At 41.8% G+C, this 27,161-nt stretch overlaps 1 long non-coding RNA gene across 3 annotated transcripts in view; it reads left to right on the top strand.

Moving 5' to 3' along the window:
* LOC147367244 (uncharacterized) overlaps window positions 1-27,161 on the top strand; it is a 527,308-nt gene that overhangs the window by 292,859 nt on the left and 207,288 nt on the right. For all 3 annotated transcript variants that reach the window (XR_015169966.1, XR_015169965.1, XR_015169964.1), the window contains one exon: window positions 21,740-21,927. This is a non-coding gene — a long non-coding RNA (uncharacterized LOC147367244). The remainder of the gene's footprint in view (window positions 1-21,739; window positions 21,928-27,161) is intronic.

Below are 27,161 nucleotides of genomic sequence, written 5' to 3'. Positions count from 1 at the left end.
CCAGACTCACATCCATCAAGTCAGTGATGCCATCCAGCCATCTCATCCTCTGTCGTCCCTTTCTCCTCTTGTCCCCAATCCCTCCCAGCATCAGAGTCTTTTCCAATGAGTCAACTCTTCACATGAGGTGGCCAAAGTACTGGAGTTTCAGCTTTAGCATCATTCCTTCCAAAGAAATCCCAGGGCTGATCTCCTTCAGAATGGACTGGTTGGATCTCCTTGTAGTCCAAGGGACTCTCAAGAGTCTTCTCCAATACCACAGTTCAAAAGCATCAATTCTTCAGCGCTCAGCCTTCTTCACAGTCCAACTCTCACATCCATACATGACCACAGGAAAAACCATAGCCTTGACTAGATGAACCTTTGTTGGCAAAGTAATGTCTCTGCTTTTGAATATGCTATCTAGGTTGGTCATAACTTTCCTTCCAAGGAGTAAGCGTCTTTTAATTTCATGGCTGCAGTCACCATCTGCAGTGATTTTGGAGCCCAGAAAAATAAAGTCTGACACAGTTTCCACTGTTTCCCCATCTATTTCCCATGAAGTGATGGGACCGGATGCCATGATCTTTGTTTTCTGAATGTTGAGCTTTAAGCCCACTTTTTCACTCTCCTCTTTCACTTTCATCAAGAGGCTTTTGAGTTCCTCTTCACTTTCTGCCATAAGAGTGGTGTCATGTGCATATCTGAGGTTATTGATATTTCTCCCACCAATCTTGATTCCAGCTTGTGTTTCTTCCAGTCCAGTGTTTCTCATGATGTACTCTGCATATAAGTTAAATAAACAGGGTGACAATATACAGCCTTGATGAACTCCTTTTCCTTTTGGAACCAGTCTGTTGTTCCATGTCCAGTTCTAACTGTTGCTTCCTGACCTGCATACACATTTCTCAAGAGGCAGATCAGGTGGTCTGGTATTCCCATCTCTTTCAGAATTTTCCACAGTTTATTGTGATCCACACAGTCAAAGGCTTTGGCATAGTCAATAAAGCAGAAATAGATGCTTTTCTGGAACTCTCTTGCTTTTTCCATGATCCAGCGGATGTTATTGTCCCACAACTTTTTCCCTCCCAACAGGTCATTAAAGGGATGAGACCCTCTTCTGTATTTAATTGTGATCAGAAAAAGGAGAAAATTGAGAGAAAGAGCTTGTGTTAGCCAAGGGGAAAAATGAAATCTAGAGAAAAGATTTGGCTAGCTGGAAATTCGTAAGTGTTAAAGGTCTCATGTGAGTTGGTAAGGTCCCTGTGTGTACATTTTGTCTATGAAATTACACACAATCCTGATGAAGAAGAAACAGCATTGTCCTTGAATAGAAATAATCTTCTGGCTTCACAGCAACTCTCTGTGTGAGTTCAGGTCTTCAAAGGACGTGACTGGAAACCAAGAATGAATACAGAAGTTGCTGAAGATTTTTGAAAATGATATCATAAAAGCAAAAACTCAGAATGACCTGTGACTTGTGAACAATGTTCAGGACAAAATTCTGTTTGGAGCAAACCAAAGAGTTTGAAAAAAAAGAAAAACGCCTTGGGTAAATTTTTTCAAAGCTGCTCAAAAGCTCTTAGCTTTCATTCATTTTGCCAAGGAGAATGACGTTATGAATGGAAAGAGTAGAACAAACAGGAGCATAAAAAAGATCATTGAAGGCCAAACTGGTGAAGAAACTGTGAGTGAGCATAAAGCTTCTAGTCTCCTGCCCAGGAACATTGTATTCTAGGGAACTGTGCAACCTTGCAAATGAGATTATTGGGCCACTTTTGGTTATCTTTGAGGAGCTGTGAAAAATGGGGGATGTGTGTCAGGAGACTGAAATCAGCTAATTATAGTCATGATTCTCTAAAAGGGGGAAAGTGGGTTATGTAGAGAGATTGTAAACCTAGATGTTTATGGAAACCAGAAAATAACTACGAAGAGTCAAGTAGGGCAGTTGGAGACTAGTGATGGGGAAAGGACAGGCTCCCTCTTAAAAGCGCAACTCTTCTTGAGCTCCAGTTGGCTGTTGTCATTCCCAGAAGATCTAGAACTTTAAGATTTTTATTTTAACTCTTATTATTTGTCAAATGAGAATAACTAAATAGATTTTTTAAATATATCATATGGGCTAAATGAAAAATATCTGTAGACAGATAGAGCCACCAGGCCACCAGTTTGTGACCTTTCCCCATAGATGTGCCATCTTGCAGCTAAGAAGCTAGAACAGTCCATTAAAAGATCATCTGGTAAACATTTTAAAGGAATTGATGGTCCTCGGGAGTTGTGTGGGTTCACTAAGATTAACATACCACACACTAACCTCTCTCTTTTTAGATTGGCAGAGGGATATGATAGTCTTGGGCACTCTGATTTCAGTAAAGCTCTGTCAAAGTGAGCCATATTCTCCTTGGGAACCAGTTGGAGTGGTTCAAATGGAGTATTAATACTTCTGGTTCATTTGGGTTTTTCCATAACATCTTACAGAAAAACCCAAACAAACTTTTTGGCCAACCAAATAGATTCCTAGCTGTGCTTGAGGTTAATGGACTAATAAACCAGTACTGGCCAGTAGGAATGGCTCTGTTTTTTTGTCTTTGACAAACCTAGACAGTGTATTAAAAAGCAGAGACATCACTTTACTGACAAATGTCTGTCTAGTCAAAGCTATGGTCTTTCCAGTAGTCATGTACAGATGTGAGAGTTGGACCATAAAGAAGGCTGAGTGCTGAAGACTTGATGCTTTGAAACTGTAGTGCTGGAGAAGACTTTGAGAGTCCCTTGGACAGCAAGGAGATCAAACCAGTCAATCCTAAAGGAAATCAACCTTGAGTATTCATTGGAAGGGCTGGTGCTGAAACTGAAACTCCAATACTTTGGCCACCTGATGCGAAGAACTGACTCATTTGAAAAGACCCTGATGGTAGGAAAGATTGAGGGCATGAGAAGTGGGTAACAGAGGATGAGATGGTTGGATGGCATCATCAACTTAATGGATATGAGTTTGAGCAAACTCTGGGAGATAGTGAAGGACAGGGAAGCCTGGCGGGCTGTAGTCCATGGGGTCTCAAAGAGTTGGACATGACTTAGCAACTGAACAATTAAACTTTCAGAGCCCAAAAATAGACTCAGTTCAGTTCAGTCGCTCAGTCATGTCCAACTCTTTGCACAAGGATTGGCTTATGGCTTGATGTCTACAGGGTACTGTGAGAATGTCAAGTACTAGATGGTGGGTTGGTATTTTGTAGCCCAGGAGTTGGCAAACTGACCCAGTTTGTATAAATAAAGTTTTTTTTTTAATTGAAGTATAGTCAATTTACAATTGGAGAAGGCAATGGCACCTCACTCCAGTACTCTTGCCTGGAAAATCCCATGGACGGAGGAGCCTGGTAGGCTGAAGACCATGGGGTCACGAAGAGTCGGACACGACTGAGTGACTTCACTTTCACTTTTCCCTTTCATGCCTTGGAGAAGGAAATGGCAACCCACTCCAGTGTTCTTGCCTAGAGAATCCCAGGGACGGGGGAGCCTGGTGGGCCGCCGTCTATGGGGTTGCACAGAGTCGGACACAACTGAAGCGACTTAGCAGCAGCAATTTACAATATTATATTAGTTTCAGGTATGCAACATAGTGATTCAATATTTTTATAGATTATATGCCAGTTAAAATTATCACAAAATAATAGCTATATTTTCCTGTGCTGAACAATATATTCTTTTTGCTTATTTATTTTATACTAGTAGCTTATGTCTCTTAATATCCTACCTCTATGCATAAAAAAGAATGAAATTCTGCCATTTGTAATTAAAGTTTTATTGGAATACAGCAACACCCATTCTTTTTACACACTATTTCTGGTTGATTTTGATAGACAACAGGTAAGTAATTGTGACAGAGATTGGATGGCCAGCAAATTCTTGTTGTTACGTATACTTATTATCTGTCCCTTCACTAAAAACTTTTGATGACTTTCTGATATATCTAACATCATATTAGTAATCTTAGTGACCTTCTTACACTGTTGAATGATGTTGATTAATATTGGATTTGTCAGTGATGGTCAAAAAAACCCCAAAGTCTATGTCATATGAATTGCTGTCAAACCACATCTTCTCTACTCTCAGATTGAAACAATCAATATAGTGAGTCAAAGAGCAGAGTTTAAATATATTCTTGAGAAAATTCGGCTTGTCATTTCTTAACATTTTGTCCAGTGTGTTGATGATGCCTTTGGGGTCATGTCCCATGCATCCCACTTTTGAGATGAGCCAGAGTGGGTCATTATATGGGGTAAGATTCAGAGGGTAAGGTAAGGTCTGGGTCCAGATGATAGAGTGGTCAGAAGTAGATCTAACCTGAGGACAAGTTCATCATGAGGACCCAGGAGAAGAGTTAAGGGTCAAAATAAAAGAAATCATGTACATCATCATTGTGATGGACAAAAGACAAAGCAAGAGGTCAGAGGATGAATTAATGCAGAAGCAGGACTGGAAGTGAGGTTAACATGAGGGCAAAGCAAGAGCATTCTGGATTTTGTCTGTTAAGGGGTCAAGGGTGCCCAGAGCACTCTGTTCCTGGATGCTGGCTACAGGAAGTAATTAGATTTAGATGAGTTCTTGAGGACGGGGCCTCCATAATGAGAGTAGTACCTTTATAGGAAGAGGAAGAGACCAGAGCTCACTCTGTCTGTCTGATGATGACACAGTGTGAAGGCAGCCATCTGCAAGCCAGGAAGAGGGATCTTACAGGAACGAAATCTGCCCGCACCTTGATCTTGGAACCCCTAGCCTCCAGCACTAGGGGAGAGATAAATGTCTGTTGCATAACCCACTTAGTCAATAGTATTTTGTTACAGCAGCCTGAGTTAAGACAGATGTCATCAATTTTACCTTTTAAAAAAAGTGGTAAAACCACATAACCTAAAATTTACCATCATAACCATTTTTAAGCATATAGTTCAGTAGTATTAAGTTCATTCACATTGTTGTATAACAGATCTCCAGATCTTTTTCATCTCTCAAAACTGAAACTCTATATGAATTAACTCCTCATTTTCTCTCAATTTTACTTTTTAAAACAAAAAAGTACCAAAGCAGCTAAAGAGAAACACCACCAGGTATTTAAGAAACTGTACTTCAAAAGCAAAAAATAAAATAAATGCAATTTGGCATATTTTCATTGCTTGCTAATTAGTATCTTCTTTTCCACTAAAGCCTTTGAAGAGAAAAAAAAGTAATTTCTTCTCCCATTTACCTATTTGAGCATTGAGAGCTTCAGGGGCTGGGACCCAGAATTTTGACTCTTGATGGAAGGGTCCCACTTAGTGTCCTTCACAGCTATGACTACCATGTAGAAGAAACCTCAAAGGAGGACGCATCTCTTCTCTGGTGGCATACCCCAAAGGTTTAGTTTTAACTAACTGACTCCTAATACCTTCCTTTTGCTACTGAGGAAATTCCCTAGGGATTCAGAATGCCTTTCTTCACAGAAAAGCATTTTTTTCACATTATTTCTTATTCATACTTTTTGTTTTCATATTTTGTCCATATGGCTTGACCAAAACCCAAAGAGGAGATTACTATCACATGCATTCTACATTTTGAAGCATGAAACATGGTCAGTTTATTTGCCCTGATGAGAAAGGGCTCTCCAGTGCCTAAAAATTACTTGCAATTCTCCAGTTTATTTAGAAAACAATTTTTCTGTATGTGCAATTCTCCTGTAAATTTTAGTGGTTTTTTAAAAAATATATAGAGATTGCTATTTGAAAGTGCTAGGAGTTATTAATCTTTACACAATGCAACTTTTTAAAATGGAAATACTTTTGTTTGCTAAAATTATATGATTATTGTAAAGAAATTCAGAGGTTAGAATCAAAAGTCCTACTACAATCATACTCTCAGAGACTACCCTTTTTGTCTTAAAAATGAAAACAACAAACATTTAAACAGAATTCAGTAAGAGCTTTCATGTATCAGTTCAACAGAATGTTTCTTTACCATACCCATGAGCTGCTGTAGAATGCGACATTGTAGTGGAAGTTGTGTAGTTGAGGACCAAGATTCCAATGTCAGAGAGACTTGGACTTGATTGCTGTCTCTACCACTTACTAGCTGTGTGTCCTGGAGCAACTTACTTTATTTCTCTAAGCCTCAGTGTCCTCATCTTTGATGTAAGGATAATAATAATCTTGCATGGAGGGATAATTACTCACAGGCTTGTGGGATGGTGTGATGCAGAGCACCTGAAGTGCCTAGCATTAGTGTCTGTGATATAGCAGGTGCTCAGTATTGGTGGTAACATAATTATAACTATGTCAGTTTTTAAATTTTTAATTTTGGTAAAATACACATAACAAAATTTACCATCTTAGCAATTTTTAAGTGTACAGTTCAGTGGTATTAAGAACATTTACATTGTGATATAACCATCATTATGGTTTTAATGCCCTGTCCTGAAAGAAAAAAGAAAATGTGAATTTACCTCTTCTGTTTGAGGCTTTGTCAGAATAGACTCCTTCTAGTCTCTCAAAATCTTCTGAAACATGGTCATGTCTATCTGTGACTATATTTTGAAAATCCCTTCGTGTGAAATGTTCAAGGCATCAGACCGAATCTAGTGTTATCTTGTGTTTGTAGCTGTAGAGGTAGGGGCTAAACAGACCTGCTCAGCTCCTCTAGGGTAAAATTAATTCCCAAATGCCCTCACTGACACTTTGCAGTGTCTTCCTCTGCAGACGTTTCTGACTGCTGCCGGCCTAGGCTCTGCTAATGGAGGTTTATAAAGGCCTTCGCAATTCCTATGGTAACCCAGGAGAAAGGCTGTTGCCATGGGGACTAGTCAAGCCTATATAAACCTTCCATCTCCATCAGACAGATGAGAATGATGTGAGAATGAATCCTTTACTAGTTCACCTTCCGAAATTGCTAACAATTATCTCTGTTTTAGGAAAAGGATTCATCATTTCTTTCAGGTAGAAACCCATTCACATTTTCAGCTTGAAAGAAGTATTGTTTAAAAGCTTTCTTGATCTTGCTGTCAACCAAAGTCACCCAGAGAATGAAATGGCTGGTGATGGAACCACTTCCAAATTTCTGCAGTTTTACCAGCCATTAAATAACATTTATCACAAGCGTGTGAACTTCGTATTGTTTGAAAGAATAGTATGTTTTTTAAAGAATATTTTAACCTTAAGCTTATGTCTATTAATGCACTTTTACATTATTTGATAATTGAGTGTAGAAGAATCTGAGCTCCCCAGATAGGGTCTATGTTTTACTTACCTCCGTGTCCCCAGCATCTAACCCAGTTGTGTTGCAATATTAGGAATTTAGCAAATGAATGAATGAATGAATCAATCAGTGTACACCCTCAGGTTGATAATAGCAGAGATAGTAGGTATTGGTATTGAAGTGTGTAATGGAAGCCATCTCTATTATTCATTTATTAAAAGATAGCTTGTTAATGCTTATCAGCTTCATTTATTCAATAGTGGCGCAGTTCCTGCTTTTAATTCATGGAGTTTATCTTTAGGTATATAACAGTAAACAAGACAGAGTCCCCATCTTCCTGGAGCTCTTGGTCTGTAGGCAAAGACAAACTTATACCACTGTCAAGAGTAATTGATGAAATTGATGTTGGAGTAGGAGTAGGAGCATAACCCCAAATCCATATTTAATGCAGACTGGATCTGAGGGAGAGAGAAGATGCTGTTTGAACTGGGCCTTGATAGATGAGGAGTTTTACAGGGAGATGTGTGTGTGGGAAGGCTCATGAGATGAGCCGTTTAAGACAGCAGGAAGAGCATGTGTTTAAGAACATAGTACAGGGGAGGAATGGTAAGTGTTCTCAGGTGACTGAAATATAGATTTTATGAGGGCTGAGACAGGAGGCTGACCTGTAGCCAGATTATTATGAGTCTAATATGCTATTCTTACCCACATTCTTCTCCCAGGAAAGTGGACTCTGAGAGACTGGGTCTGGTGTAGGGGTCTGGATATCAGGGCTGTATGAGGACCTACCAGGTAAGGTAGGGAGAGGGTCCACAGAGTACTTCTAGGAAGTAAGGCAGGACCAGGCTCAGAGTTACAGCATGAGAAGGCCACCATTCAAAGGTCAAAGGGCCAGACCTGCCTTTGGCACAGCTTCAATGAGTGGCACAGTCGGAGAAGGTGGCCAGGAGGGTGGGGCTGATGTCAGAGCCAGTTCTCCTTTCAGTTCAGTTCAGTCGCTCAGTCGTGTCCGACTCTTTTCGACCCCATGAATCGCAGCACGCCAGGCCTCCCTGTCCATCACCAACTCCTGGAGTTCACCCAGACTCACGTCCATCGAGTCAGTGATGCCATCCAGCCATCTCATCCTCTGTCGTCCCCTTCTCCTCCTGCCCCCAATCCCTCCCAGCATCAGAGTCTTTTCCAATGAGTCAACTCTTCGCATGAGGTGGCCAAAGTACTGGAGTTTCAGCTTTAGCATCATTCCTTCCAAAGGAAGCCCAGGGCTGATCTCCTTCAGAATGGACTGGTTGGATCTCCTTGTAGTCCAAGGGACTCTCAAGAGTCTTCTCCAACACCACAGTTCAAAAGCATCAATTCTTCAGCGCTCAGCCTTCTTCACAGTCCAACTCTCACATCCATACATGACCACAGGAAAAACCATAGCCTTGACTAGATGAACCTTTGTTGGCAAAGTAATATCTCTGCTTTTGAATATGCTATCTAGGTTGGTCATAACTTTCCTCCCAAGGAGTAAGCGTCTTTTAATTTCATGGCTGCAGTCACCATCTGCAGTGATTTTGGAGCCCCCAAAAATAAAGTCTGACACTGTTTCCAGGTGTGAATTGGGACAACACTAAGGAATTTAAAGATTTTTTTCAGCAGAGGTAAGATATATTTACATAGTTCATGTCTATGTTTTATAGACATCCTTCTAATGCAAGCAGTAAATAAGATGGGAGAAGGGGAAATCCTGGAGCCAAGGGTAGAGGTCCAGGGAAAAATCAGTAGATAGCTCTAGCATGGAGAAGGGACATGAGTTCTCTCCTTCTTTTCTTTCAGATATCAATATTTTCTGATCACTTTTTATTTGCTCTGGGTGGTGCTGGGTTCTAGAAATGCAGAGATGTATAAGATATGGGCCTGCCCAGGGGTTTCCCTGAGTCTACTGAGATAGATGCATGAGTAAAGCTCAACTCATGATGTAGGGTGGTGTGTCAGTAAGTATATCAGATGGCTGTCTTTTAGACCCTTATTGAGTGAGTGAATGAAAGAGAGTTGACATCTGTTTAATGTTTGGTGTAGAGGGCAAGAGAGGAAGTGGTTGAAGATCATCTCATCTAGTTTTGTAGCTGAGCATATGGTGATCCAAGAAGGCAGAACTATAGGAGGAACATTAGGCAGCAGGAAAGACAGTGCTTTCCAGTGTTATCATTATAAGGGAGTAAATTTCAGACTGGTGGAAGAGATATTTTGTACGCTGAGGGTCCTTATATGCTTACATTTTGATATATAAGTAGCCTATATTTTGCCTATGTGGAGGACACATGAAGAAGGTGGCTATTAGTCATGCAGTCAGCGAGAGATAATAATTTTTCTTAGCCATCTCTCATTCTATCCCTCTTTAACTTTCATCTTTCCATATTGTATAACCCTAGATAGTTAAACGGGGAAGGCAATGGCACCCCACTTCAGTACTTTTGCCAGGAAAATCCCATGGACAGAGGAGCCTGGTAGGCTGCGGTCCATGGGGTCGCTAGAGTGGGACACGACTGAGCGGCTTCACTTTCACTTTTCACTTTCATGCATTGGAGAAGGAAATGGCAACCCACTCCAGTATTCTTGCCTGGAGAATCCCAGGGACAGAGGAGCCTGGTGGGCTGCCGTCTATGGGGTCGCACAGAGTCGGACACGACTGAAGTGACTTAGCAGCAGCAGCAGCAGATAGTTAAAGCTTTTCCATATGCGTTACTTTCATTACTTGGCCGTTTGAGGGCTGTGTAGTATTGTGGAAAGTGTGTAAAACTAGGGATTAAAGGCATCAAATTCAAAACCCACCTTATCATTCACTGCCTGTGTGACTTTGTGCCAATATTTAATCCTTTCCGAGTTCAGTTTTCTTCCATGTAAAGTGGGAATAGTAAGTGCCTTTTTTCCTTCCCAGGATTCTTCTACAACAAATGAGACAAAAAAGTGTTTTGCGAAGTGTAAACAACACAGCCAAGAGTTGTCATCATTACTTGGGAAACTCTTTATTTTCTTTAGTTCTACTGCATCTTTCTCAAGTAATGTGTAGAACATACACCATGAGCTTTTTCCTTACCTTAAGCTGAATGTTGAGCTTTAAGCCAACTTTTTCACTCTCCTCTTTCAGGAATGAATAAAGAGTGCATCACTACAGAACCTAGAGAAATTAAAAAGATAGGAATAAGATATGGCATCTGGTCCTATCATTCCTGATACACCAAATTTGTCCATATTTGTTTTTACTTGATGAAACTTGCTGGGAGTTTATCAATTTCATCAGTCTTTTCAAGGAAACAACCATTTTAGTTTGGAATAGTTCTTTACTCTTCCTTCATCTTTCATGACATTGACATTTTTGAAGTTTAGCCCCATAATTTTTTAGAACGTTTCTCAATTTGGATTTATCTAATATCAATAACCTCAGATATGCAGATGACACCACCCTTATGGCAGAAAGTGAAGAGGAACTAAAAAGCCTCTTGGTGAAAGTGAAAGAGGAGAGTGAAAAAGTTGGCTTAAAGCTCAACATTCAGAAAATGAAGATCATGGCATCTGGTCCTATCACTTCATGGGAAATAGATGGGGAAACAGTGGAAACAGTGTCAGACTTTATTTTTGGGGGGCTCCAAAATCACTGAAGATGGTGACTGCAGCCATGAAATTAAAAGACGCTTACTCCTTGGGAGGAAAGTTATGACCAACCTAGATAGCATATTGAAAAGCAGAGACATTACTTTGCCAACAAGGGTCCATCTAGTCAAGGCTATGGTTTTTCCAGTAGTCATGTATGGATGTGAGAGTTGGACTGTGAAGAAGGCTGAGCGCCGAAGAATTGATGCTTTTGAACTGTGGTGTTGGAGAAGACTCTTGAGAGTCCCTTGGACTACAAGGAGATCCAACCAGTCCATTCTGAAGGAGATCAGCCCTGGGATTTCTTTGGAAGGAATGATGCTAAAGCTGAAACTCCAGTACTTTGGCCACCTCATGTGAAGAGTTGACTCATTGGAAAAGACTCTGATGCTGGGAGGGATTGGGGGCAGGAGGAGAAGGGGGCGACAGAAGATGAGATGGCTGGATGACATCACTGACTCGATGGACGTGAGTCTGAGTGAACTCTGGGAGTTGGTGATAGACAGGGAGGCCTGGCGTGCTGCGATTCATGGGGTCGCAAAGAGTCGGACACAACTGAGCGACTGAACTGAACTGGACTATGAGCACTGTTGTACATGCTTTCCACATGTTCACTCATTTTAGGTCACAACAGCACGATGAGTAAGGTATTATGACTGTCAGCCCTGTTGTACAGATGAGGTAAAAGACTCAGAGATGTTGAGTGACTTGCCCACGGTCAGGTGGTTATGGAGTGGTCACCTGAGTTTGCTTTATGGTTATAGAATGCATATGACCACTCAATAACCACCTGACCGTGAGCAAGTCACTCAACATCTCTGAGTCTTTTACCTCATCTGTACCAATAGTTACTTTGGGTTTCTCTGGTGGCTCAGAGGTTAAAGCGACTGCCTGCAATGCGGGAGACCAGGGTTTGATCCCTGGGTTGGGAAGATCCCCTGGAGAAGGAAATGGCAACCCACTCCAGTATTCTTGCCTGGAAGGAGAATCCCATGGAGGGAGGAGCCTGGTAGGCTACAGTCCACGGGGTCACAAAGAGTCCCACACAACTGAGGGACTTCACTTTCACTTTCTTTCAATAGTTACTTTGATCACTGAGGAAGGTTTTCTTATCTCTTCTTACCATTCTTTGGAACTCTGCATTCAAATGGGTATATCTTCCCTTTTCTCCTTTGCCTTTAGCTTCTCTTCTTCTCTCAGCTATTTGTAAGGCCTCCTCAGACAAAATTTTGCCTTTTTGCATTTCTTTTTCTTGGGGATGGTCTTGATCACTGCCTCCTGTTTAATGTCACAAACCTCCGTCCATAGTTCTTCAGGGACTCTATCAGATCTAGTCCCTTGAATCTATTTCTCACTTCCACTGTATAATCAATAAGGGATTTGATTTAGGTCATACCTGAATGATCTAGTGGTTTTCCCTACTTTCTTCAAGTTAAGTCTGAATTTTTCAATACTGAGTTCACAATCTGGGCCACAGTCAGCCCCTGGTCTTGTCTTTGCTGACTCTATAGAGTTATATAGCTCCATCTTTGGCTGCAAAGAATCAATCTGATTTCAGTATTGACCATCTGGTAATGTCCATGTGTAGAGTCTTCTCTTGTGTTGTTGGAAAAGGGTGTTTGCTATAACCAGTGCATTCTCTTGGCAAAACTCTTATTAGTCTTTGCCCTGCTTCATTTTGTACTCCAAGGCCAAATTTGCCTGTTACTCCAGGTATCTCTTGACTTCCTACTTTTGCATTCCAGTCCTCTATAATGAAAAGGACATCTTTTGGGGGACAGAAGTGGTATGGACCTAACAGAAGCAGAAGATATTAAGAAGAGGTGGAAAGAATACACAGAAAAACTATACAAAAAAGATCTTCATTACCTAGATAACCACGATGATGTGATCACCCACCTAGTGCCAGACATCCTGAAATGCAAAGTCAAGTGGGCCTTAGGAAACAAACAAAACTAGTGGAGGTGTTGGAATTCCAGCTGAGCTATTTCAAATTCTAAAAGATGATGTTGTGAAAGTGCTGCACTCAATCTGCCAGCAAATTTGGAAAACTCAGCAGTGGCCACAGGACTGGAAAAGATCAGTTTTTATTCCAATCCCAAAGAAAGGCAATGCCAAAGAATGTTCAAACTGCTGCACAATTGCACTCATCTCACTTGCTTGCAAAGTAATGCTCAAAATTCTCCAAGCCAGGCTTCAACAATATGTGAACTTTCAGATGTTCAAGCTGGATTTAGAAAAGGCAGAGGAAGCAGAGTTCAAATTGCCAACATCCTTTGGATCATCAAAAAAGCGAGAGAATTCTAGAAGAACATCTACTTCTGCTTTATTGCCTACGCTGAAGCCTTTGACTGTGTTGGTCACAATAAACTGTGGAAAATTCTGAAAGAGATGGGAATACCAGATCACCTGACCTGCCTCCTGAAAAATCTGTATGCAGATCAAGAAGAAACAGTTGCAAGAAGAAACTGGACATGGAACAACAGGCTGGTTCCAAATTGGGAAAGGAGTACATCAAGGCTATATATTGTCACCCTGCTTATTTAACTTATATGCAGAATACACCATGCAAAATGCCGGACTGGATGAAGCTGGAATCAAGATTGCCAGGAGAAATATCAATAACCTCAGATATGCAGATGACACCATACTTATGGCAGAAAGTGAAGAGCCTCTTAATGAAAGAGGAGAGTGAAAAAGTTGACTTAAAACTCAACATTCAGAAAACGAAGATCATGGCATCCAGACCCATCACTTCATAGCAAATAGATCGGGAATCAATGGAAACAGTGAGAAACTTTATTTTGGGGGGTCTCCAAAATCACTGCAGATGGTGACTGCAGCCATGAAATTAAAAGAGGCTTGCTCCTTGAAAGAAAAGCCATGACCAACCTAAACAGCATATTAAAAAGCAGAGACATTACTTTGCCAACAAAGGTCCATCTTGTTAAAGCTATGGTTTTTCCAGTAGTTCATTTATGGATGGGAGAGTTGGACTATAAAGAAAGCTGAGCACCAAAGAATTGATGCTTTTAAACTGTGGTGTTGGAGAAGACTCTTGAGAGTCCCTTGAATTGTAAGGAGATCCAACTAGTCCATCCTCAAGGAAATCAGTCCTGAATATTCATTGGAAGGACTGATGTTGAAGCTGAAACTCCAATATTTTGGCCACCTGATGCGAAGAACTGACTCATTGGAAAAGACCCGGATGCTGGGAAAGATTGAAGGTAGGAGGAGAAGGGGATAACAGAGGATGAGATGGTTGGATGGCATCACCAACTCAATGGACATGAGTTTGGGTAAACTCCGGGAGTTGGTGATGGACGGGGAGGCCTGGTGTGCTGCAGTCCATGGGGTCGCAAAGATTTGGACATGACTGAGTGACTAAAATGAAGAGTTACTTTTCCTCCAGGAATCCCTGTTTGTCTAGAAGCACAATTGGTGTCCAGAGGCTGACAAAGCATGGGTATGAATGTTTGGGGAACCAGAGACAAGTAATCGGAGGATGTTTGCACTGATAGAACCATGGCTGGACTGAGAAATGTGGGCGTCTTTGAAAAGGAGAATCTCTAAATATTTAATATCTTAGTAGGTTCAGAGAGAAACTGATTTTCTAGTAATAAAAAATGTTTTTATTTTATGTTAAAAAATAAAAGACTACTCAGTGTATCATAATACTTTAATTTATTTAGAATTGTCTAGAAACTACTTTGCCAACAAAGGTCCGTCTAGTCAAGGCTATGGTTTTTCCAGTGGTCATGTATGGATGTGAGAGTTGGACTGTGAAGAAGGCTGAGTGCCGAAGAATTGATGCTTTTGAACTGTGGTGTTGGAGAAGACTCTTGAGAGTCCCTTGGACTGCAAGGAGATCCAACCAGTCCATTCTAAAGGAGGTCAGTCCTGGGTGTACTTTGGAAGAACTGATGCTAAAGCTGAAACTCCAATACTTTGGCCACCTCATGTGAAGAGTTGACTCATTGGAAAAGACTCTGATGCTGGGAGGGATTGGGAGCAGGAGGAAAAGGGGACGACAGAGGATGAGATGGCTGGATGGCATCACTGACTCGATGGACATGAATTTGAGTGAGTTGGTGATGGACAGGGAGGCCTGGCGTGTTGCAGTTCATGAGGTCACAAATAGTCAGACACGACTGAGTGACTAAACTGATGAGTTTACAACTTTGTGTATGGATGACCCAGGTGGTGCTAGTGGTAAAGAACTTGACTGCCAATGCAGGAAACGTAAGAGATGAGTGTTTGTAACCTGGGTTGTGAAGATCCCCTGGAGGAAGGCAGGGCAACCCACTCCAGTATTCTTGCCTGGAGAATCCCATGGACAGAGGAGCCTGACAGGCTGCAGTCTATGGGGTTGCAAAGAGTCAGACACAACTGAAGTGACTTAGCACAACCCAGTACCAGGAAAAAGTGCTTCAGGGAAATTTCTAAGACTAGTTCAGTATATGAAATCCAGGGATCATGTGATGAACATGAACAGTTGAGATAGAGATGAGCTAGGTAGCTCCACATTCATGGATATCGAAATCTATTTGGTAAATATGTGGGTCATATTTATCACAGGCAAAAGCTGGGGAAAGAATGACTTCCCATGTAGTTAGTCTAGGAAGATTGTGCCTTGTAATTCTTCTTAAGACCTATCTTCATCCATCCATCATCTCCATCTGCTCCATCACCATCACCACCACCACCATCACTAGAACTGGCAATTTTTGAGACTTCTAATATGCCAGCTTCTGCTTATATTTCTGCTTGTGATTTCCTTCTTTGATTCTTCAGTAGCTGGGAATTTATCTTTCTTTTAAGAGCACATATGTATTTTTAAATGTTTATTTATATTGCCCAACATATATGTGTTGAAAGTGGGGAGAAGAATCAGTTAATTCCAGTTCACTTTGCCATGTTGACAGCAAAATTCATATCTATTAAACTAATATTTAGTAATTGCCTACTATGTGGCAAGTATCACTCTAGGTGTTAGGGATAAAAGACACATCTCATGGCCTTCGTGATGCTTAGATTCCTATAGAAATCTACTCAGCACTTACTATGTGCCAGGAGACTATTCGAGGCTTTACGTATATTAACTCATAGAATCATCACATTCATCCTGTGAGAGAAGTGTCATTATTATATCCATTTTACAGCTGAGGAAACTGAGGTATATAGAAGTTAAGTCACTTGCCCAAGCTCATGCTGATAGTAAGTATAAAAGCTACAGTGCAGGTGCCTTGTCCATGGTGTAACCACTATACCATACAGCCTTTCTATATGTGAATCTATGCCTAGAATACAGTGGGCTCTTGGTAATTATTTAGTGAACGATGAAATGAGTAAATGATCACACTGTACTGTGTCACCTGCAGTTTGTCTATCCTCTAGCAGATTCTGAGTTCCTTGAGGATAAGAACAATGTCTTCTCTGACTTAGTGCCAAAATCAGGGCCTGCATGGAGTACCTGCTCAGTAAGATATTGATCATTGGAATGAACGAACTGCCAGATGTTTTTTGGAATGACAATGATTCTCAACTTTATGATGCTTAAGAGTCACCTGGGAGTCTGGGAAATGGAGGCTACAAGATTGTACCTTCAAGTCTTGGAATCTTCATTTTTAATGGGCCCCAGAAATGGTCTGTGTACCTCCCTCTGGTCACACTCTGTAGGGGGCAGTCAGTGAATAACTGAGAGCCACGAGGCACCATGGGTGACTGGTAGGTCACTGAGGTCTTGCTAGGGTGGAAGCTTTGAAGCCTCATTTTAGAGAAAACTCTTGAAAACCAGTAAGGAGTGATTTACTCCCCAGGAAACCTAGATAAATTGCCTTCGATACATAGTGACTCAGACCTGTGGAGTCTCAAGTCTTAGATTTGATGTTCTACAGATTGTCATAAAGAGATATAGTCTGCCATCTAACATTGATGAGCAAGGCACCTCCAGGCTTATCTGAACATATCCCAGTTCTTGTCATAAGTGATGGCTTAAACAGCAGCATTGATTTTTGGAAGTCTTAGTATAGGCAATTTCAGAGAATAGAAATTTAAACAGTGAAAGGCTATTATATAATAAAATGAATACTAAGAATTCTTTCTCTTAACTGGTCCCCAGGGTTTTCATCTTTAAAATGAGAAGGTTGAATTGAATGATCTCTGAAGGTCTTTCCATAGCATTTGTAATAATATCTGTTATTTATTGCATGCCTACTGTGCGTTATGCACTATTTGGGGACTTTATTGTTTCTGATACTTAATTTTCCAGACTAATGTAATCATATAGTCATTATGCTCCCAGAGAGATGTGTTATTTTTTTTAAATCTAATATCTATTGATAGCTTCCTGTGTGCCAGGCATCAGGCTAGACACTGAGTACTTTGCCAGGCACTGAGGCTTAAGCTGCCCTATGTCACAGAGTAGGGTGGAAGTCAACCTCAGGTATGTTAAACTGAAGTCCAGGCTCTTTCTTGTTCCTCTCACATATTTCTTATAAGACTCCATATCTGTAAAGTAAATGTGAGACCACTGACGTTTTTCCTTAATTCCTGTGCTAGTGATTCTTGTGGTTACACAGTAGAATCATCCAAGACACTACTTCAAACCCATTAGGTGACTGTCTCTAGGGAGGAGAAGGGGAGGGGAAAGGGGAAATCAATGTCTTGTTTTAATAATTCCCCAGGTGGTTCAACTGTGTTTCCATAATTGAACACCAAATACTGTACATTCTATTGTGTTAAAAAGCACATATATGTACAGTACATGACAAAACTGACCATCTTAATCATTTTAAGTGTACAGTTTAGTTTAGTAGTGTTAAATACATTTGCCTTATACTAACTAATCTCCAGAAAATCTTCCCAAACAGAAGCGAGTGTTGAACCCACTAAACGATAATTCCTCACTTCCCTGCCTAACCCCTAGCAACCACTGTTCTAGTTTCTGTCTCAGTGAATTTGCCTATTCTAGGTACCTGATATAAGTGGAATCATACACTATTTATTTAATGGTCCCAAGGTTCATCCATATTGTGGCATGTGTCAGAATTTCCTTCCTTTTTAAGACTGAATAGTACTCCATCTTATGTATATTCCACATTTTAACTATTCATCCACCAATGGACACTTCCAACTTTTAGCTGTTGTGAATAAATGCCTCTATGAACACGGGTGTATAAATATCTGTTCAAAACCCTGATTTTAATTCTTGTGAGCACATCCCTAGAAGTGGAATTGCTGGATCATATGGTAATTCTATTTTTAATTTTTTGAGGAACTGCCACACTGTTTTCCACAGTGGCAGCACCATTTTACATTCCTAACAGAGCACAAGGGCTCCAATTTCTCCACATCCTCATCAACACTTGTACTTTTTCTATTTTTTGATGGTAACCATCCTAAAGGGTATGAGGTTTTAGATTCTAGTTTTTAACTCCAATTATATTTATGTGGGGAAGTCTATCACATAGTTTTAGTTTTAGTTATTTGTCTGTAAATCTTTAAATGATGTCATTTTCATTTTGCATTATTTTTCTTCCCACACTTGGAGAATCTCTCCAGATTCAGTATTGATCACTCTTCTCAGAACTATGGGGAAGGGGTTGATGTTGAGGGATTTCTGCTTTCAAGTTGCTTATAATCTCTGGCTGGGAGCTTGGCTGTAGCCTTACTGGATTTTCATCCTGGTTCAAGTCATACCTGCTCATATCTGGTGACTAATTTGCTCAAGTCCTTGAAAGATGTTGATAGCCAAATACACACAAAAGTATACACGGTAGCCAAGTGAAGAGTGAGAAGATATTTCATGTAGAAAGAATAAGTGGAGTGAATTGTGGAACTTGGAATGGCTATAGTATTTCAGAAAGAAGATTGGCTTGATTAGAACTAAAATTCATGTTGGTTAAAGGTGGAAAATAATGTCAGATAGGTCAAAGCCAAATTTGGAAAGATCTTGAAAGTTAGGTGGGGCATTTGAAATTGTTGGGGTAGGCTGTAGGGCTGTCAGTGAGGGCAGTGTGTGGCAGGCCTTCAGCAGTGTCTGCATTGGTGGGATGGAGAGGAGGGATGCTATGCCAGGTGAGTGGTCATGTAGACAGAAGCATCATCAAGAATGCTAGACTGGAAAGGCAAATATAAAAGTTATCTTTAAAGGAGAAACTGTAAGCTTTGAAAATAGGTTGAATATGGGAATTCTGAGAGTGGGAAGAAGCTTCTTTTAAAGTTATAAACATTCTGGGGATAAAGTAGTTATCTTTTCAAAGGGGATTGTTGCTGTGAGGGAAAAGCTCCAATATTGGTATTAGGCTTATGTTTGATTGCAAGAAACAGGAATCCCAAAATATCAATGACTTAAATAAGATGGAAGTTTATATTTTTGTCGCTAAAACAAAGTCCAAAATTGAGCAGACCAGGATTCAGATAACTGACCAGGGTTCCCATGGTCACATCCACGTCCATGCTGACAAAACCAGACTTACCTTCCTGCCTGCCTTTGCTCCTTCTCCTCCTTTCACTTCCATTGACTGTTAAAATCCAGGCTTTATCCCACTTGATTCCCCATAATCAGCCATCAGTAAACGCCATTGTACATCTGCCATCTGTCTTTGATCGGCCCTTTCACTCGGCTGCTCCTGTCCCAGCCCTGGGCTCAGCTCTCTCCTTTGGACTTTTACCACAACCTCCATAAAATGGTCTTCCAATCTCTTCTCCAATCCATCCTTCTCATGGTTGCTTAATTAGCCTTTCCAAAGCACACATCACTCCTGATTCCAAGCCCTTTGATGATCTCTCCCATAACTTCTAGAATAGTTAGAACTTGACATTCAAGGCTCCAGGTCTGTTAACTAAAATCTTGCCCCCTAAAACAATTGCTTAATTTCATTTTAACATCCTCATTTTAATCTCATCTAATGTTCAAAACACTTTAAGGGAGCTGACTTTTAGGTAAATTTCTCCTTAGGAGAATTAATGACAAGGAGAAACCACTTTAGTTGAAGTGTTTTTACATTCAAGGCCAAATAACAAGCTGACTGCACTCTACTTTTTCAAATATAGTCCAATTTTGTCTTATTAGATCAAGACTATGATCCTAGTTTACCAAATATCTGTGAATTTTTGGATTATCTTCCCTGCACATCAGAGTTAGGAAGTTAGATCTAAGAAGAGTTGGCCTGACACCTAGAAACAGGCCTGGCTGAGGGGCTGGAGGAGGCCAAGAGCTCATGGTTCTTTGAGGTCTGCCCTGCACGAGATGGTGCAGGGAAAGGGACAGGATCTTCTCCTCTATTTGGGGGAGGGAGAAGAGGATGGGCAATAGGAGGGGGATTTGTATTTCGAGGGGAGCATCTCTCTGGGCCTCACTTGAAATGGATGTCTCAAATGTAATGCTCACTCATACATGACCATCTTGTCTTACATCTCTGGCCTCAGATGCCTAGTCCATAAGATGAAGACTAATCACAGGAATCCCCCAGCTTCCTTCTGTTTTTATTATCAAGTTCAAAGATGCTTGATTTGAAACACTTTCTAACTTTATCTAGGTTATTGAAGTTTTAATACTTCCTCTGTTCCTTTTCTACGGCTTCCGTAACAAACTACCACAAATTAGATGGCTTAAAACAACAGCAATTTATTCTCTCTCAGTTCTGGAGGCTAGCAATACAAAATCAAGGTGTTAGCAGGCCCCAACTCTGTCTCCAACGGCCCTCAGGAAGCATTTTCCCTTGCCTCTTCCCAGCTTCTAGTAGGTGCCAGAAATCTTTGGCATTCCTTGGCTTGTAGATGGATCACTCCAAGCTCTGCCTCCGTAGTCATATGTGGTTCTTCCTGTGTGTCTGGGTCTCTGTTTTCTCTTCTTTTACAGAATGACCTCATCTTAGCTAATTACGTCTATAAGGGCCCTACTTCCCAATAAGATCACATTCTGAGATTCCAAGTGGACATGAATTTGGGGGGATACTATTCAACACAGTGTACCCTTTTATCGTCTGTTGTTAGAACTAAGATAACACAGGCTAAGGGCTCAGCACAGCACTGCTATAGAAAGCGCAGTGCATGGGTGCTATTACTGCCGGTGCTATAGTTGTCACACCATTTACCCTTCCTCCTTTATGGTCCCCTCTCCCTGTTCGGACTTCAGCTCCACAGATGTGGGCTTTGATCTGCTAGACTCTTCTCTCCCCCAGCATGCAATGAATCTAAAATTCTCTTCTATAGAGGAAAAACGTGTTCATTTTTACAGGGAGAGAGAGAGAGGGGATGCTGGTAAGGTGCCTCATTAAAATAATGAATTGAAAATGGGAGGGGTGTTAAGGACCAAGTAGGCCCATGCCAAACTATTTTAGGACCTCTAACAACTATTCATCCAACTAAACTCATATTTAACAAACAATTGAGCCAGCACCTTTGTGTATCTGTAGTCTATGTAGTGAGGGTAGCAGTGGCTTCAAAAGGGGCAGAAGGAGCCATCTCGAGGTATGGAAACTGACTCAAGGAGACATGGGAAGGAGACAGCCAAGGGTGAATGGGTGGAGAGGACACCAAATGCCCAGGTTCTAGTCCTGGCTCTGCCTCTGACCCCACGTGAGATTTGAGGCAGGTCCCTTCCCCAGTCTGGGTTGCAGTTTCCCCATCTGTGAAATAAGGGGTTAGGCCATGAGAGCTCTGGGACCATACACCTGAGAGGAAATTGGAGGGGAGGATGTGCTAAAAGGAGCCACAAGAGAGCTCTGCTGTAGGGGTTAAGAAAAGTCACCCACCTCTCATGCCGCTTATAAAAACCTGACATTGACAGTGAGATGCTGCACGACACAGAGACCTCTTTCATTGTTTATTCATGTGATCCTCAGAACAACTCTGTGAGGTAAGCGTCTGAGGTGTTTCTATTCCTGTTTTACAGATGGGGAAAATGAAGTTCAAAGCAGGCTGTCCTGACTACAAGATGCCGTATTGTTTCTGAGATGCCACCATGGTGGTTGCCTCTTGGCTCAGTGCCAGCTCACTCCAGGAGTGGAGATGAGTTCCCGGGTTCCACATCACTCAACACCATGCCACACGTCGTGTGTGCTCTGCAAATAGCTCTTGGTGGTAAGTGACTCAGACCCTGGGGAGGAAGGGGAAACTAATGAGGGTGTGGCTCGGCCAACACCTACCGCCTTGTGCCGGGCACTGCCCTTGGCTCCGTGGGCTTAGGAGTGAACAAGCAGGCACAGCCACTGTCTTCAGGAAGCTCAGAGTCTCTCAGGAAGACAGACACATAACCAATAATTACCCAAATTTAATGGAAGAAGGACAAGCATGTGATATGCTGAGGAGGAGAGGTTCCTAGTGCTTTCAGGGGGAAGGTTGAAGAGGTCCCTTGACTCTGGAGACAGCCAGGGTGAGGCTGCAGCCAAGACTTGTCAGAGGAAAGGAGGTGGGGCTATAGCTGGCACTGAGAGTGAGCCTGAGGCTGATAGGAAAGCTGGAAAGAAGACAAAAGCAAAGGTTCTGTTGTACTTCCTTTGTTGTAACTCCAACTTCCCTAAAGGACACCTGGAAAAAAAGAGAAAATGGTTTCAGGAGCTGTTATTTTTTGCCACCTCACACTTGAAACTAGGCTCACTGGAAGAAGTTTAATGTGAAACTTTTAATGTACTGTGTGTTAACTACATTAAATGTAAAATGCATTTAAAGTAGGACTCCAGGCCTTTGTTTCTACTTGTGCAACATGTCCACTTGTGTTGGTACTCAGAGATTTAGGGACTGGTCTTTTCCTCATATTAGAAGCCAGAGGGTATCTCTGAGGGACAAGCACATGAGTGAACTTGAGTTTTGAGTGTTTAAGCATAGCTTCACTGCCATTCTTTCCCCTCTCCGCTAACATCCCTTCCTGGCCACTCCTCTTCCTTCATGATCAAGAGCAGCTCAGGAAATCATTGTGTAGACAGACACTGAAAACATAATCTGAAAAATCTTACATTGCCTTGGTTCTTTTCCTTATTAATTGCATGGCCACAGTTTCCTCAACCTGTAACAAGGAGATGATAATACCTCCTTCATAAGATTAGTCCTTTAAATTTTCCAGGTTTTGAATTCTATAGATGTAGCAACAGTCCTAAGAAAATTAGGTGATTTGTGCAAAGTTACCCAGCTAGCTGCAACAATCAGGAGTACAGCCCAGGTCTCCTATCTCTAAATCGGATGTTCTTTCCACTAGCAAAGCTTCAACCATGGCTCACTGATGTGTCAAGAGTGGGTGGTCTTTGCTATGCTAAAATGTCAATCCCCTGGGGTGACAAGGTAAGGCCTAGGCTGAAAGAAAAACAAAAATTCAGAAGCCCTGCAAATAGGGTTCAGTTCAGTTCAGTTCAGTCGCTCAGTCGTGTCCGACTCTTTGTGACCCCCTGAATCGCAGCACGCCACGCCTCCCTGTCCTTCACCAACTCCCAGAGTTCACTCACACTCATGTCCATCGAGTTGGTGATGCCATCCAGCCATCTCATCCTTTGTCGTCCCCTTCTCCTCCTGCTCCCAATCCCTCCCAGCATCGGAGTCTTTACCAATGAGTCAACTCTTCGCATGAGGTGGCCAAAGTACTGGAGTTTCAGCTTTAGTATCATTCCTTCCAAAGAAATCCCAGGGCTGATCTCCTTCAGAATGGACTGGTTGGATCTCCTTGTAGTCCAAGGGACTCTCAAGAGTCTTCTCCAACACCACAGTTCAAAAGCATCAGTTCTTCGGCACTCAGCTTTCTTCACACTCCAACCCTCACATCCATACATGACCACTGGAAAAACCATAGCCTTGACTAGATGGACCTTTGTTGGCAAAGTAATGTCTCTGCTTTTGAATATGCTATCTAGGTTGGTCATAACTTTCCTTCCAAGGAGTAAGCGTCTTTTAACTTCATGGCTGCAGTCCCCATCTGCAGTCATTTTGGAGCCCAAAAAAATAAAGTCTGACACTGTTTCCACTGTTTCCCCATCTATTGCCCATGGGGTGACCAGATGCCATGATCTTCGTTTTCTGAATGTTGAGTTTTAAGCCAACTTTTTCACTCTCCACTTTCACTTTCATCAAGAGGCTTTTTAGTTCCTCTTCACTTTCTGCCATAAGGATGGTGTCATCTGCATATCTGAGGTTATTGATATTTCTCCCGCCAATCTTGATTCCAGCTTGTGCTTCTTCCAGCCCTGCATTTCTCATGATGTACTCTACATATAAGTTAAATAAACAGGGTGACAATATACAAGCCTTGACGTACTCCTTTTCCTATTTGGAACCAGTCTGTTGTTCCATGTCCAGTTCTAACTGTTGCTTCCTGACCTGCATACAAATTTCTCAAGAGGCAAGTCAGGTGGTCTGGTATTCCCATCTCTTTCAGAATTTTCCACAGTTTATTGTGATCCACACAGTCAAAGTCTTTGGCATAGTAAATAAAGCAGAAGTAGATGTTTTTCTGGAACTCTCTTGCTTTTTCGATGATCCAGCAGATGTTGGCAATTTGGTCTCTGGTTCCCCTGCCTTTTCTAAAACCAGCTTGAACACCTGGAAGTTGATGGTTCATGTATTGCTGAAGCCTGGCTTGGAGAATTTTGAGCATTACTTTACTAGCATGTGAGATGAGTACAGTTTCCGGTAGTTTGAGCATTCTTTGGCATTGTCTTTCTTTGGGATTGGAATGAAAACTGACCTTTTCCAATCCTGTGGCCACTGCTGAGTTTTCCAAATTTGCTGGCATATTGAGTGCAGCACTTTCACAGCATCATCTTTCAGGATTTGAACTAGCTCAACTGGAATTCCATCACCTCCACTAGCTTTGTTCGTAGTGATGCTTTCTAAGCCCACTTGACTTCACATTCCAGGATGTCTGGCTCTAGGTCAGTGATCACACCATCGTGATTGTCTTGGTCGTGAAGATCTTTTTTGTACAGTTCTTCTGTGTATTCTTGCCACCTCTTCTTAATATCTTCTGCTTCTGTTAGGTCCATACCATTTCTGTCCTTTATCGAGCCCATCTTTGCATGAAATGTTCCCTTGGTATCTCTAATTTTCTTGAAGAAATCTCTAGTCTTTCCCATTCTGTTGTTTTCCTCTAATTCTTTGCATTGATCACTGAGGTAGGCTTTCTTATCTCTTCTTGCTATTCTTTGGAACTCTGCATTCAGATGCTTATATCTTTCCTTTTCTCCTTTGCTTTTTGCTTCTCTTCTTTTCACAGCTATTTGTAAGGCCTCCCCAGACAGCCATTTTGCTTTTTTGCATTTCTTTTCCATGGGGATGGTCTTGATCCCTGTCTCCTGTACCATGTCACGAACCTCATTCCATAGTTCATCAGGCACTCTATCTATCAGATCTAGTCCCTTAACTCTATTTCTCACTTCCACTGTATAATCATAAGGGATTTGATTTAGGTCATACCTGAATGGTCTAGTAGTTTTCTCTACTTTCTTCAATTTAAGTCTGAATTTGGCAATAAGGAATTCATGATCTCAGCCACAGTCAACTCCTGGTCTTGTTTTTGTTGACTGTGTAGAGCTTCTCCATCTTTGGCTGCAAAGAATATAATCAATCTGATTTTGGTGTTGACCATCTGGTGATGTCCATGTGTAGAGTCTTCTCTTGTGTTGTTGGAAGAGGGTGTTTGCTATGACCAGTGCATTTTCTTGGCAAAACTCTGTTAGTCTTTGCCCTGCTTCATTCTGTATTCCAAGGTCAAAATTGCCTGTTACTCCAGGTGGTTTCTTGACTTCCTACTTTTGCATTCCAGTCCCCTATAATGAAAAGGACATCTTTTTTGGGTGTTAGTTCTAAAAGGTCTTGTAGGTCTTCATAGAACCGTTCAGCTTCAGCTTCTTCAGCGTTACTGGTTGGGGCATAGACTTGGATTACTGTGATATTGAATGGTTTGCCTTGGAAATGAACAGAGATCATTCTGTCGTTTTTGAGATTGCATCCAAGTACTGCGTTTCGGACTCTTTTGTTAACCATGATGGCTACTCCATTTCTTCTGAGGGATTCCTGCCCGCAGTAATAGATATAATGGTCATCTGAGTTAAATTCACCCATTCCAGTCCATTTTAGTTCGCTGATTCCTAGAATGTCGACGTTCACTCTTGCCATCTCTTGTTTGACCACTTCCAATTTGCCTTGATTCATGGACCTGACATTCCAGGTTCCTATGCAATATTGCTCTTTACAGCATCGGACCTTGCTTCTGTCACCAGTCACATCCACAACTGGGTATTGTTTTTGCTTTGGCTCCATCCCTTCATTCTTTCTGGAGTTATTTCTCCGCTGATCTCCAGTAGCATATTGGGCTCCTACTGACCTGGGGAGTTCCTCTTTCAGTGTCCTATCATTTTGCCTTTTCATACTGTTCATGGGGTTCTCAAGGCAAGAACACTGAAGTGGTTTGCCATTCCCTTCTCCAGTGGACCACATTCTGTCAGACCTCTTCACCATGACCCACCTGTCTTGGGTGGGGGCCACCCGTGGGGCATGGGCATGGCTTAGTTTCATTGAGTTAGACAAGGCTGTGGTCCTAGTGTGATTAGATTGACTAGTTTTCTGTGAGTATGGTTTCAGTGTTTCATCTGCCCTCTGATGCCCTCTTGCAACACCTACCGTCTCACTTGGGTTTCTCTTACCTTAGACATGGGGTATCTCTTCACAGCTGCTCCAGCAAAGCGCAGCCACTGCTCCTTACCTTGGACAAGGGGTATCTCCTCACCACTGCCCCTTCTGACCTTGAACGTGGAATAGTTCCTCTAGGCCCTCTGGTGCCTGTGCAGACAGCGCTCCTTGGAGGTGGGGTTGCTCCTCCCGGCCGCCACCCCTGACCTCGGAGGTAGGGTAGTTCCCCTCGGCCACGCTACGTGCGCCGGTCGCAGCCGCCGGCAGAGGGTACTATAGTAAAACAAACAAACAAACAAACCAAAAAACCCTCCAATATGCTTGTTTTGCTATTATGTGACATCATTGGTCATAGCTGTAATTTTGTGTGTGTGTGTGTGTGTGTGCGCGCCAGTTCATTGGTTGGAAGCAGAATCTCTATGAGAACATTGCCCTAGGAGTGTCATACACTTGTATGGTGAATGACACGTACTACGTCTGTGGCATGATCAGATCTCCACTTCCCTTTGTACTGGGCAGCTGAAGGTTACATATCCCCCATCTCAACCCTCGACTCCTAAAGTCATCATTTAGTCATGCTGGCCATCCTGGTGTCAGATTCATATTGTGACATGGTGTCAAGGAGTCACTGCCATCTCTCTTATTTTCATAACCTCAATTCCAAATTTATCAGGAATAACTGCTTGGCTTCCAATGTCCTTACA

The sequence above is a fragment of the Bos grunniens genome, chromosome 8 (genome assembly GCF_055505025.1).
Source record: "Bos grunniens cultivar Pamir isolate PY7600 chromosome 8, Bosgru_T2T1.0, whole genome shotgun sequence".
In the NCBI taxonomy this organism is placed as follows: Eukaryota; Metazoa; Chordata; class Mammalia; order Artiodactyla; family Bovidae; genus Bos; species Bos grunniens.
This window is presented reverse-complemented; position numbering and strand designations above follow the sequence as displayed.